At 44.2% G+C, this 13,271-nt stretch overlaps 1 protein-coding gene across 1 annotated transcript in view; it reads left to right on the plus strand.

Annotated features, from left to right (window-relative positions):
- The first annotated feature begins 4,005 nt into the window (after positions 1 to 4,005).
- Positions 4,006 to 13,271, plus strand: part of PROSER2 (proline and serine rich 2) — a 42,374-nt gene continuing 33,108 nt past the window's right edge. The window contains exon 1 of the mRNA XM_068987651.1: positions 4,006 to 4,106. The gene's annotated coding sequence lies outside the window, so the exon portion shown is untranslated. The remainder of the gene's footprint in view (positions 4,107 to 13,271) is intronic.

The raw sequence follows: 13,271 nt of genomic DNA on the forward strand, positions 1-13,271 counted from the left end.
TACTTCATTTTTAAGAGCTGCATAGTTTAATAGTTTACTTAAGGAGCATGTGTGCATACTCACAAAGAGTCAGACACGACTGAGACTTTCCCCTAATTTTGGACTTTTTTGGTTGTTTATAATTTTTGACATTATGAAAAAGGGGACAGTGCACAAATTTTTGCACTCATCTCTGATTATTTCTATCGAATCCCTAGATATGGAATTATAGGGCTGGAGTATACAAATATTTTTCCAGTAAAGTTATATCAACTTATGTCCCATCAATAGTATATAAAACTTTCCATTTCATTGCACTCCTGCCAGTACTAAATATTAGACTTAAATTTTTTTCTAATATAATAGGTGTGAATATTGCTTACTATTTTAATTTTAAATTACTAGATAATCCAAGCACTTTAAAATACAATTACATGGGAACTCCCTGGTGGTCCAGTGTCTAAGACTCCAGGCCCTTATTGCTGAGGGCACAACTGTGATCCCTGTTTGGTGAACTAAGATCCCACAAGCCTCACAGTGTGGCCAAAATAAATAAATAAATTTGAAAATTAAAAATATATAATGACATACACACTAATCATTTTTATTTCCTCTTTAAGAAAATTCTTCCATTATTAGAGTTTTCTTATCAATGTGTGTGTGTACTCTTGTACTGAGGATGAAATGAACTGCCAGATTTGTTTTCTATAGTTTTGTAAGTTTTTTTCTCTTTTCAAATTTTGCTTACAATATTTTTAGTTAGTTGTCAAAATTTTAAAACTCTCATGTAATGTAGTCTACTGGTCATTTCCTTTATGATTTTTTCATTTCTTTTATTCCCTTATCTTGAGGTTACATAAATATTTGCCTAAATTTTCTAGTTTTAAAGTTCTTTAATGTAGCTGAAATTTCTTTTAACACATAATGAAAGGTATGAGCTCAACTTGATTTTTTTTCAAATTACTAGTTTTCTTAAGTCCGTTTATTGAGAATCTGTCCCCTTTTTATTTATTTTAGATGACTCCATCACATATTAAAATCTACACTATATTGACCCAGTGTCTTTTTCTGGGTTATTTACTCCATTTTATTATCTATATCATTCAACATATACTACCATTCTATTTCTATATGCTGCTGCTGCTGCTAAGTCGCTTCAGTCGAGTCTGACTCTTCGCGACCCCATGGGCTGCAGCGTACTAGGCAGGCTCCTCTGCCCATGGGATTTTCCAGGCAAGAGTACTGGAGTGGGTTGCCGTTGCCTTCTCCTTCCTATATGCTAACATTCACTTTATTATTTACACTATGTTTAACTACCAAGTGGGGAAATTTCCTGTATTTTTCTTCATGTTCATTATTTTCTTAACATTTTTCATCTGCCACTTGTTCAAGTAAACTTTAAAATAATTTCGTTTTAGCCCCTAAAGTAGGTTTAATAGCTTCATCATACAAGTAAGAAACTGAGTCTCAAAAGGAATACATAGTTCAAGTTTACACATATTCTAAATGGAAGAGGCATAAATCAAAAACGTGTCTTTTGGAGAATTCCCTGCTGGTGGGTGGTCCAGTTGTTAGGATTTGGTGTTCCCACTGCCAGGCCCGAGTTCAATCCTGGTAGGAGAAATATGATCCTTGCAAGCCGCACAGTGCAGCCAAAAAAAAAAAAAAAAAAAGGAGAGAGAGAGAGAAGGAGAATCATGTCTTTTGATATCTCCCCTTTTAGCTCTAAAATACTGTAATTTTTTAGTAAAGAAAACTCTTGAAATTTATTTTCTGTTCTTTCCCATTTCCCATCTACCTCCCTCTAGTGGTCATTACAGATATTGCAGTTTCTCAAGCCAATTCACAGAGTACTCATTTTAATACAAGAAAAATCATTAGCTTACATTTTTAAAGTCTACTTAAAAGTTGTTAACTTACACAAAGGTAATAAGAATAATCGTCTAATATTTGGGGCCGTGTATCATCGATATTTTCTTAGCAAAGACCAGCCTCAAAAGAATTCAGTAAAAAGTCAAGTGAACAGAAAGCAAAGTTTTGTCAGTATCATGGATTTTAAAGTAGTAAAAATTGCATATCCACAACCCTCCAGATGTTTCTTTGCTCTTTTCTCCACTGATGTTACCCAAGTACTTTTAAATACAAAAAAAAGTACTTTTAAGAATCTTTAAATTCCCCCTCTAACCCATTTTTTGCTTTCTTCATTTTGTATCCTTTCTCACCATCTAACACCTTTGGGTATGTTCAGTTGGGACAGAGGTACGTGGACAGGGGTGCAGAGGACTCAGGTATTCATGCTGGGCCCTGGCCAGCTCTGCACCAGCCCCAAAGAAGGGCAGCCTGCTTGAAATTCCCACAAGGCTCGGGTCCCAGTTAGCAGGGCTGCCTTCATCCCCTACTGCCTTGGTTGAAATCTGTCTCATTTTCTCCCTGTTCATTTCTTGTTCCCTTCCCACCTTTTCTTGTTTGCCTTTTTCTTTTCCCTTTCTTCCTTCCTAATCCCATCATCCTTCAATTTCTTCCTCCTTATATTTCCTCTTCACCTGGAAGAAGATACCATGTAAAATTTAATTTGTATGCACAACATAATGTGTACTTTATAATAACTAAGTTAAGCATATGCATATGCATAATAAAAGTTTAACCAAGCTAAGAAAAACAACAACCAGTAAAGAGGAAAAGAAAAATTCTGGGAAGCACTTATCATAACGTCTGTTTAAAATCTGAATTTATGAAAGATAGAGGTTGCCTATATTACCTCCCACCCGTGGCTATTTAATATTTTTTTTACTAAGCCAATAAATGATAAATACATTAACTAACAATATGGTACAAAAGAGGAAATAAAAAGAACATGGACAGAAAGCTTAGGTGCATTATTTAAGGAGGATTAAGGACTTAAGTCTCTTCTGGATTTGGTTCAGAAAGAGGGGGTAATAATACTTGCCTAATTAAGTAGTAAGTGGGGTAGATTAAAGTGTTTGTAAACATTAATTAAAGATGCAGGGAGTTAGATGAGGCCAGTGTGTTATTAGTGAAAAAGTTTTCTTCCCTTTAATCAGGTACCTCCTCCTGGGAAGGGCAAAGAAATGATATCAGGACTAAGGAATTAAGGCTCAGCCCTAAGTGTCTCCAGTGACTCAGTCATCCTTTGCCATCAACCACTTCCTTCCTTAGCTTTCTGTAAAATGGGGATAAGCACAAACAGCACTCTGCAATACGAGTTTTTATCATATCTGCCATTTGAGTATATATCAGACCCTGCAATTAATAAAACCCCATAACTCTTGCATTCTCCCTTCGTACAGAGTTGTCCCACCCCATTAATTTCCACCAACATTAATTTCCACCAACTTACAAAAGCCTTCCACAACCAGCTAATAACCTCAGTGAACATTTCCATGGTGATAAAGGAGAAACGGCACCGAGCAATAGGGTCAAAACCTCTTGGACGCGTTTCTTCGCCTCTTTGAACGTCCGTTTTCCTCCTCTGTAAAATGGAGATGAGAAATCAGGCAGCTGTTCTAAGGATTTAATGAAATTATGTGTGTCTATTAAACGCCTTGTCGGAGGCTAATAAGAATTTGATTCGTGATAGTTATTATCGCTAAATATAAAATAACCTCTTAAAGCTGACTCTAGGAGGAGGAAAAAAATGTTTCGTTTCATTCAGACTTTCAAGTGCAAATCCCTATGTTTCCTCTGTGTAATTCAAAGATGGGGCTAGGGGTTCACTCAGATCGGACCAATTCAAACCTGGCACCGACACCAACGACCCCTGCGGGAGGCGGCTGCCTGGCAGCACCGGCGCGGGGACTGGTCCCTTTAAATGTCCCGGGCACGCGCCCTGTAAGTTTGGGGAGCGAGACAGCCGAGACCCCGGTGGGAGCGCGTACGAGCACGCGTGGCGGCGCGGCGCAGAGGGCGCAGCCGGGTGTGCGCGGAAGCGAGCGCCCCGCCGGGAGCGCGCGGCAGAGGACGCGCAAGAGCGCGCGCGCGGCGGGGCGGCCCGGGATGGTCCGCGAGGTGCACACAAGCAGACGGGCGAGCGGGTGGCGCGGGCGCTCGGCTCCCGGTCCGCCGTCAGGGTGGGCTCCTGCGGTCCCCGGGGAGGGCGCTCCTGCCAGGTGAGTGCGGACTTCTTTATCCGGGACAGGGTGGGAGAGCGGGAGGGCGTCCTGGCAGCGGATCCCTTCGCCCCGCACGACAGTGAACCCGGTGGTGTCTGGAGCCGATCGCTGGCAGTCGGGGTTCGGGTGGGGCCCAAGGGAAAGGGCGACCCCCTTTCCTAGTGAGCCAGCGGCTTGCACTTCCCGCGGGTCGCTGCCGGTGCGGTCCTGGCAGGGATCTCCTCTAAAGCGCGTTCTTCGGTTCTTTCGCATCTCGTCCCTTGGAAGTTTGGAAAGACTCTGGCGCCATCCGAGGGGCTGTCGTCGGCCCTGTGGCCTCTCACCCAGGAAACTCGGGACCTCCCTCGGGATCCCGGGAGTAGGCGTGCGTCCGGCTCGGGGTCGGTGGGGAGGACGCGTGGCTTTCTGACTCCGAGGGTGTCCTGGCGGGGGGGGGGGGGGTAGGCGCACGGTGGTCAGTGGCACGTTTCTTGCTTTGCTCGCAGAGCGGTCCGGGGTTGTCCCAACACTCCTGCCCTGGCCCCACTGCCCTCCTCGGGGGAGCCGCAGCGGCTGTCCAGCTCCCGGGCACTGTGTCCCTTCCGCCGCAGGCAGGAGGGGGAGAGTCTCATATTGGCAGGAGGTGGCCGAAGCCACCTGTTAAACTTGAGTCCTGCGCAAAGTGACCAGCGGATTTCCGTCCCCACCCCCGCTCCCCAGCCCCTGATCCCCAACAGGTAACAGTCACGCGGGAAACATGCAAGCACTGCCGCTGAGCTGGGGCGCGAGGGATTAAAAAAGAGAAGACTTTGTGGCTGATGTGGTGCAATTTAACAAAAGGCAATAAAACAAACTCCAGTATTTCTCCAAGGCTTTGAAAGTTTCCCAGTATTGTTTTACGAAGTCTAAATTTAAGCATCTAGCCTTTTTTTTTTTTTTTAAACCGCAGGAACTAACCTCAGAAAACATTTAACTCTTTGCCAGGACCCACTTGGTGCAAAACGAACACTCACAGGAAAGGAAAATGATTTTTGTGCCTTTCACCCTGCTAAATACAGTAGAACATTCAGGTCTGTTGCTGGAGACTGTAGGAAGAAGGTTCCTCTGGCTCTAATTTTCATGGAGAACTACTTTTTTTTTTTTTAATCTGTATTTCTGGAAGTTATAGAAACACCAAATCAGATATAAGTGTAAGGTCACAGGAGAACCTAAGTTTATTAAAGATGTTTTTCTTTAAGCACTACATTCTTACTGCTCTAGCATGCGCTGAAAAAAGTCTGCCCTCAAAGCTCAGTTTCTGAATGTTAGATTGTTTTTCTAGGTGGAGGAGGTATTTTGGTTTATGAGACCAATGTGGAAATACAAACAAATGCCCTATTTACTTGGGATTGGGTGGGAAGAGTGGAAGTTGTCAAAAATCTCTCTTGCCAAACTTGACAGTGTATGTATGGAATCTTGTGTATTTTCTTGCTCAGACCTGTAATGGCCATTTTTAAGGGACTGGGTATATGCCTTGGTAACAGCACTGCAGAGGTTTTTTTACATTTGGGAGGGGGTAAGATATTGGATGCTGATAATTTAAAGGTAACACATTTTCTCTTTTAGTAGAAATCAGCCAAAATCAGATTATTTAGAGAAGTCTGGAAAGAAGAAAGATGATTTTAAGAAAATATGAGGGCGTTTGGCTCCACGTTGACTCTCTTTGAGGCGGTGGGCAGGATTTGCCTGTTTTAGTGCAGGCCCTGGGCATTCATGAGGCTTCCCTGGTGGTTCAGAGGGTAAAGAATCTCTGCTTGCAGTGCAGGAGACCGGGGTTCGATCCCTGGGTTGGGAAGATACCCTGGAGAGGCGAATGGCTGCCCACTCGAGTATTCTTGCCTGGGAAATCCCATGGATAGAGGAGCCTGGCAGGCTACATTCCACAGAGTCTCAGAGTCACGACTGAGCGACTAACACACTGGGTGATCATAAATTAATTCAGCAATATTTGCAAGCTTGTCTGACCACTTACAATGCGCTGAGCGCTGACCTAGTCATGAGACACACCAACACACCTAGATAACAGCCACTCGACCCGAACTGATTAAAACCAGATCGAGTAAAGCCTTCATCGGGAGCTGAAGATATACCTGGCCCTGGTTCCAAAGCTCTCAGACACCTTAGGAGCCTGTGGTTGGCACCCTGTGTTGATTGTCAAGATCATCTCAAATAACTCCAAGAGATAGAGCTGAGCCTTGAAGCCTGGGGGAGAGAGGGGAAAGGCTTGGGTGGAGCAGAGCTGAGAACAGGGCATCCTCTGGAACAAAAGTTCAAATGCATCTTACCCACTCGGTTGTGTACGGCTGCCAGTGGTACTGGGACATCCTAGGAGCATCCCAGAACCTGAGCCTTCGCTGCTAGGGGGCAGCTTTTCCTTTCAGCTTCCACTGCCCTCTCTGTGGCAGTGTTGGTGGCTTCACCGCTGCCTGCATGTTCTCAGGACAATGGGCTGGGCAGCTCTACCCCGGGGCCCTGCAGCCTTCCTCTCTTGAATCTGAGTGGGTTGGGCTTCTGTTTACATTAGCACAGTGACATCAGGACCATGCAGTCCCCATAGCAGCCTCTGTAGAGAACCACCCTGAAGCTGCACTTCTCAGCAAGGCTGTTGCCCCCCCCCCAAACCTGCAGCATTAATCTTGAATCGTGTTTTGAGGAAGTAGGTGCTAGGTTTATAATCCATGCAGTCTGGATCCAAGGTAAAGAAATGTGCAGGGCAGAACATGCTGCCTTATTGAATTGCGATGTGATTGTTCCATACAAACTTGTGTCTTCAGACTGGATGTTTCCAAACATCCATCCAGACTTGGTTCTCTCTCTCTCTTTGGTAGTGAAAAACATAGAACAGTGAATTTATCATTTTAGAGTGTACAAATCAAGGACATTAAGTACGTGCACATTATGTGTTTGAGAAGCATGTTTTCTTTCATTTTGTTCTGTAGAGGTCTACAGATACCCGTTAAATGAACTTTATTGAAATCCTATTTTGTTGTTGTTGCCTCTTTCTTTATTATATGTCTCTCTTCATATTAGTTAATACCTACAGTTGTAATGACTGAATGCTGCGCTGCGTGCTGCTCAGTCACGTCTGACTCTGTGACCCCATGAACTGTAGCCCGCCAGGCTTCTCTGGCCATGGAATTTTCCAAACAAGAATACTGGAGCAGGTTGCCATTTCCTACTTCAGTAAATGAACTTTATTAATTTCATCACTGCTCACTACCTCTGTGTGTGCTTAACATGTCAATCATTGAGAGAGGTGTATTGAAAGATCCCACTATAACGGGGTCTTTGTTGATATCTCCTTATATTTGAGCTAAAAAATATTCTGAGACTATATGTACATACAATTTTCTATTTTAATTTCTAACTATGCATCTGTAAGTTTATGTTGTTAGACATACACTAATAGGAATTGAATTTTTATTATCATATAGTTACTTTTATCACTAGTGAGGATTTTTGCCCTAAAGTCTATTTTGTCTGATGAGGTATAAAAAGAAAGAAAGTGAAGTCGCTTAGTTGTGTCCAACTCTTTGTGACTCTGTGGACTATAGCCCGCCAGGCTCCTCCGTCCATGGGATTTTCCAGGTAAGAGTACTGGCGTGGGTTGCCATTCCCTTCTCCAGGGGGTCTTCCCCACCCAGGGGTCCAGCCTGGGTCTCCTGTATTGCAGGCAGACTCCTTACCACCTGAGCCACCAGGGCAGTCCCTGATGCAGTATAGCCGGAAGTGATCTTTTCACTGTTGCTGTTGTTAACATTTGCTTGATATATCTTTCTGTGCTAAAAATTTTCTTTCAAGTATCTTTGCACTCAGTTGCTCAGTCATGTCTGACTCCATGGACTATAGCCCTCCAGGCGCCTCTGTCCATGGAGTTTTCCAGGCAAGAATACTGGCGTGGGTTGCCATTTCCTCCTCCAGGGGATCTTCCCCACCCAGGGATCGAACCTGGGTCTCTTGCATCTCTTGCATTGACAGGCAGATTCTGTACTGCCGTATACTTGACATTCAATAAGCTGTAGTACATTCACAATGTTTTGCAACCATCACCGCTATCTAGTTCCAGAACTTTTTCATCACCACAGAAGGAAAATCCACACCCATTAAGCAGTCAGTCTCTACTTCCCCCCGTGCTTCTGCCCCTGGCAGCCACTAATCTGCTTTCTGTCTCTGTGGATTTGCCTTTTGGGATATTTCATACCAGTTGACTTATACAATGTATGTCTGGCTTCTTTTACTTACGGTGCTCTCAGGATTCATCCATTTACAGCATGAATCATTGCTTCATTCCTTTTTGTGATGGACAGGGAGGCCTGGCGTCCTGCAATTCATGGGGTCGCAAAGAGTCGGACACGACTGAGCGACTGAACCGAACTGAACTGAACATTCCACTGAATGGATATACCATAGTTTACTTACTTATTATCAGTGTATGGATATTTCAGTAGTCTCCACCTTTTGGTTTGTGAGTACTGAAGTTACAAGAAACATCCAAACTGTTTTCCACGGTAGCTGCACCATGTAACATTCCCACTAGCAATGTTTGAGGATTCCAGTTTCTCCACATCCTGACCAACACTTGTTTTCTGTGTTTTCGTTTTTATTGCCACCCCAGTGGTCATGAAGTGGTGTCTCATTGTGGTGTTGATTTGTATTTCACTAATGACTAATAATGATGAGCATCTTTTCATGGACTTGGTGACCACTTCGAGATTTTCTTTGGAGCAAACTCTGTTCAAGGACTTGATTCTCTTTTGTATTAACGTTTCTATCACCAGCATCTTTCGAGTGAGTAAGAGTAGGGTGTTTTTTTTTATATTTATTTATCTGTGTATTTATTTGGCTGAGTTGGTCTTAGTTGTAGCACACGGGCTCTCTAGTTGTGGTGCATGGGCCTAGTTGCCCTGCAGTATGTGGGGTCTTAGTTCCCTGACCAGGGATCCAACACAAGCTCCCAGAATCGGAAGGCAGATTCTTAACCACTGAACCACCAGGGAAGTCCCAAGAGTACTTTGGATAGTATGTTCCTTCCCAAACCCTCATTCTGTTGTTTGGCTTCGTTTTTTTTTTTCCTTTTTCCCCCGTTTTCTCTTTTCGGCTTCTGCTGCATCTCCCAGAAGACTAGTTGTCCAGCTGGTGCTTTGAAATATTTAACATTCTACCTATTCTAGTTATATGAAGGCCTGGTCTGTTCATTCAGCAGTATTTGTAGGCTGTTGGGGCATCTGCCATGTTCTGGTCACTGAACTGCCCTGGATATTCAAACCTACCACTCCTCATACACTTCTGTTTTAGATGTTTGCAGATTACATTTTATTTTCAGTTCAGTTCAGTTCAGTCACTCAGTTGCATCTGACTCTTTGTGACCCCATGAATTGCAGCATGCCAGGCCTCCCTGTCCATCACCAACTCCCGGAGTTCACTCAGACTCACAGCCATCGAGTCAGTGATGCCATCCAGCCATCTCATCCTGGGTCGTCCCCTTCTCCTGCCCCCAATCACTCCCAGCATCAGGGTCTTTTCCAGTGAGTCAACTCTTCACATGAGGTGGCCAAAGTACTGGAGTTTCAGCTTTAGCATCATTCCCTCCAGAGAAATCCCAGGGCTGATCTCCTTCAGAATGGACTGGTTGGATCTCCTTGCAGTCCAAGGGACTCTCAAGAGTCTTCTCCAACACCACAGTTCAAAAGCATCAATTCTTCAGCCCTCAGCTTTCTTCGCAGTCCAACTCTCGCATCCATACATGACCACAGGGAAAACCATAGCCCTGACTAGATGGACCTTTGTTGGCAAAGTAATGTCTCTGCTTTTGAATATACTATCTAGGTTGGTCATAACTTTTCTTCCAAGGAGTAAGTGTCTTTTAATTTCATGGCTGCAATCACCATCTGCAATGATTTTGGAGCCCCCAAAGATAAAGTCTGACACTGTTTCCCCATGTATTTCCCACGAAGTGATGGGACCAGATGCCATGATCTTTGTTTTCTGAATGTTGAGCTTTAAGCCAACTTTTTCACTCTCCTCTTTTACTTTCATCAAGAGGCTTTTTAGTTCCTCTTCACTTTCTGCCATAAGGGTGGTGTCATCTGCATAGCTGAGGTTCTTGATATTTCTCCTGACAATCTTGATTCCAGCTTGTGCTTCTTGCAGCCCAGCATTTCTCATGATGTACTCGGCATGGAAGTTAAATACGCAGGGTGACAATATACAGCCTTGACGTACTCCTTTTCCTATTTCATTTGTTCCAAAAACTGTTACAATTAATTTTTATTGGAGTACAGTTGCTTTACAACATTGTGTTAGTTTCTGCTGTAATTTTGAGCCTGGCACCGGGAAAAAGAACAGTACTTAACTCTCTCCACCAAAGGTTTCAGCACCAAATAGCTGTGTAACCATCAGGTTTGCCACTTTACCTTTGTGGACCCTAGTTTCCTGGTCTGTGAACCTGTGGGCAGGACTAAGTGACTTCTCTGGCACTTGTAGACCTTGAAACTGGAGATGATACACTTAGGCTTTACCCTAGCTCTCCCCTACAAACCTAATTCTCTGAGTGTCTGTAAAATAGTTCTTTTTCTATAGCTCACTTCAAGGAATTGTCTTGTGTGGAAAGACAAAAGATGGCTGTGTTCTTGTATACTCAACAGGTGAGTTTGGTCAGTTGCTGTTTTCCACAATGGCACATTTGGCATTTTCTGTGAAGATCCCCAGGGTTCGAAGCGCTTTCATGAACACTCAAGTTCCTCCTGTGCTGGGCATACCTGGGAACGCAGATCGATGTCAGTGAATATGGGCCCAGCCTTCAGGAAACTTGTGATCTGGTGAGATTGATACAGGTGTCAAGTGGGAGTCGATCTCAGAGGCCCATGCATCTTTTGGAAGCAGAGGTCAGAGGTACCATGACCTTTCAGGAGGTGATGTTGGAGCCAGGCCAACAAGGGCAGGACAGTGGGTTGCCCGAATGGTGAGCCATGGCTTTACTCATCATGCTGAAGAGTTTGGCCTTGAGTTTGGGGGCATGAACCATGGACAGGTCATGAGTGGCCGGGTTCTGCAGTGGAGGAGAGGTTTGTACGTACGCTGAGGCAGTAACCTGAAGTTGAGCAGGGTGCCACGGGTTGAGGGAGGGAGGCTAGAAAGATGAAGGAGGTAAGATGGTACAGAAAAGGGGATGGCGCTGGAAACGTCTGAGGTTGAGCAGAAGTTCTGGTACAGAAGAAGTCTGAAAAGGCATTCCTCTAGAGTGGAAAGCTGAAGGCTAAAGCCAGCTCTCTCTGACCTCGGCTTCCTCATGTAATTTGTCCTCCACACTCATCGAGAACCAGTGTATTTGTTGACTGAGCTCCTGCTGAGCTTCACTTCATCAGTCAGGTTGTAAAGTGTGTGCGACGTAAATCTGTTGTGTATTTTTTTCCCTCCCTGTTCATTCTTACTGTGAAAGAATGTTGTGATTTCAGAGGTATTGTGTGAGGAGAAACATTTATTAAAAAAAAAAAAAAAAACCTCATAGTTCCAACCAGGCACGTAAAAGATCATTTTACACCAGGGATCCCACATGGAACTCTTAAGGAGCCAGGAATTGTGGGCTCATTTTCCTTATAAGCCAGAGACCTGTTTTAAATCCCTTCCACACAATTTGCAGGATGAAGAGAGAGAGTAGCGCTGAAACACACACTAGCAGATGTAAAATAGATAGCCGGGGGGAATTTGCTGTATGACGCGGGGAGCTCAAACCCTGTGCTCCCTGACTACCTGGAAGGGTGGGGTGGGCCGGGGGGTGGGGAGAGGTTCAAGTGGGAGGGGACACGTGTATGCCTGTGACTGATTCATGTTGATGTAAGGCTGAAACCAACACAATATTGTAAAGCAATTATCCTCCAATTAAAAGGAAGTTAATTAAAAGGAAAAATATTTTAACATCAACGGGTGCTAAAGCCATACTGCGACGAGAACTGCATCTCAAGAACACTTTCCTTTTTTTACAGTGTTAATTGTCAGTTCAGATCCAAAATCGTCAGGTTGACCATGGCTATTCACCTGGATTTTCGCTCTCACTGACGGTGTTGTTTTCTTATTTATTTATTTATGGCTGTGCCGGGTCTTCCTTGCTGCCCAGGGTTTTCTCTAGTTGCGGAAGGCGGGGGCTCCTCTTCATTGCAGTGCTCGGGTTTCTCACTGCCGTGGCCACTTCTGTTGAGGAGCTCAGGCTCCGGGGCACGTAGGCGTCAGTAGTTGTGGCACACGGGGTTAGTTGCTCCGCTGCACCAGGGATCCTCCCAGACCAGAGACTGAACTCATGTCTCCTGCATCGCAAGGAGGATTCTTAACCACTGAGCCAGCAAGGAAGCCCCAGCTATTTCTGACCTACATCAGTGAGTTGATCCACCAACGGTGGGCCAGACGTCCGACCCTTCCCTTCTCAAGCTCTGGAAGATTGTTGTCCGAGAACTTGAAAATTCACATAAAAATACAGTGTGTTTAAGACTGTATCCCCTAACTAATTCTCATGTCAGTCAGTTTTCTGAAGCAGTGGGGAACCTGACAGCTTCAGTAGCCAAGAGGCCTTTGTCACATTTTGAGTAATTTGAGTAATCATCAAATTCCAGTGCTGATTCATTCAAGGTGCCAAGTTTTTTTCCCAGAGAGTTTGATAAGCAGTCCTTGAAATGCTGACATCAGTATCACCTTGACTGTTCATTAGAGTCCTCTAGTTTTTTCAACAAACATTTGGTTGTGCACATTTCTTTGTTTTCTTTCCTTTTTTTTTTTTTTTTAACTGAAGCGTTCAGGTGACACTGGTGGCAAAGAATCTGCCTGCCAAGGCAGGAGACAAAGGAAACGGGTTCGATCTCTGCGTCGGGAAGATCCTCTGGAGAAGGAGAGTATTCTTACCTGGAGAGTTCCAAGGACAGAGGAGCCTGGCGGGCTACAGTCCATGGGGTTACAAAGAGCCGGACATGACTGAGGACACACACAAATAGTTGATTTACAATATTGTGTTAGTTTCAGGTGGACAACAAAGTGATTCAGTTATATCTACATACACATATATCTACTCTTTTTCAGATTCTTGTCCCTTATGTTACTACAAAATATTGAGTATAGTTCCCTGTGCTAGACAGCAGGTCCTTGCCGATTATCTATTTT

The sequence above is a fragment of the Capricornis sumatraensis genome, chromosome 15, assembly GCF_032405125.1.
Source record: "Capricornis sumatraensis isolate serow.1 chromosome 15, serow.2, whole genome shotgun sequence".
Lineage (NCBI taxonomy): Eukaryota > Metazoa > Chordata > Mammalia > Artiodactyla > Bovidae > Capricornis > Capricornis sumatraensis.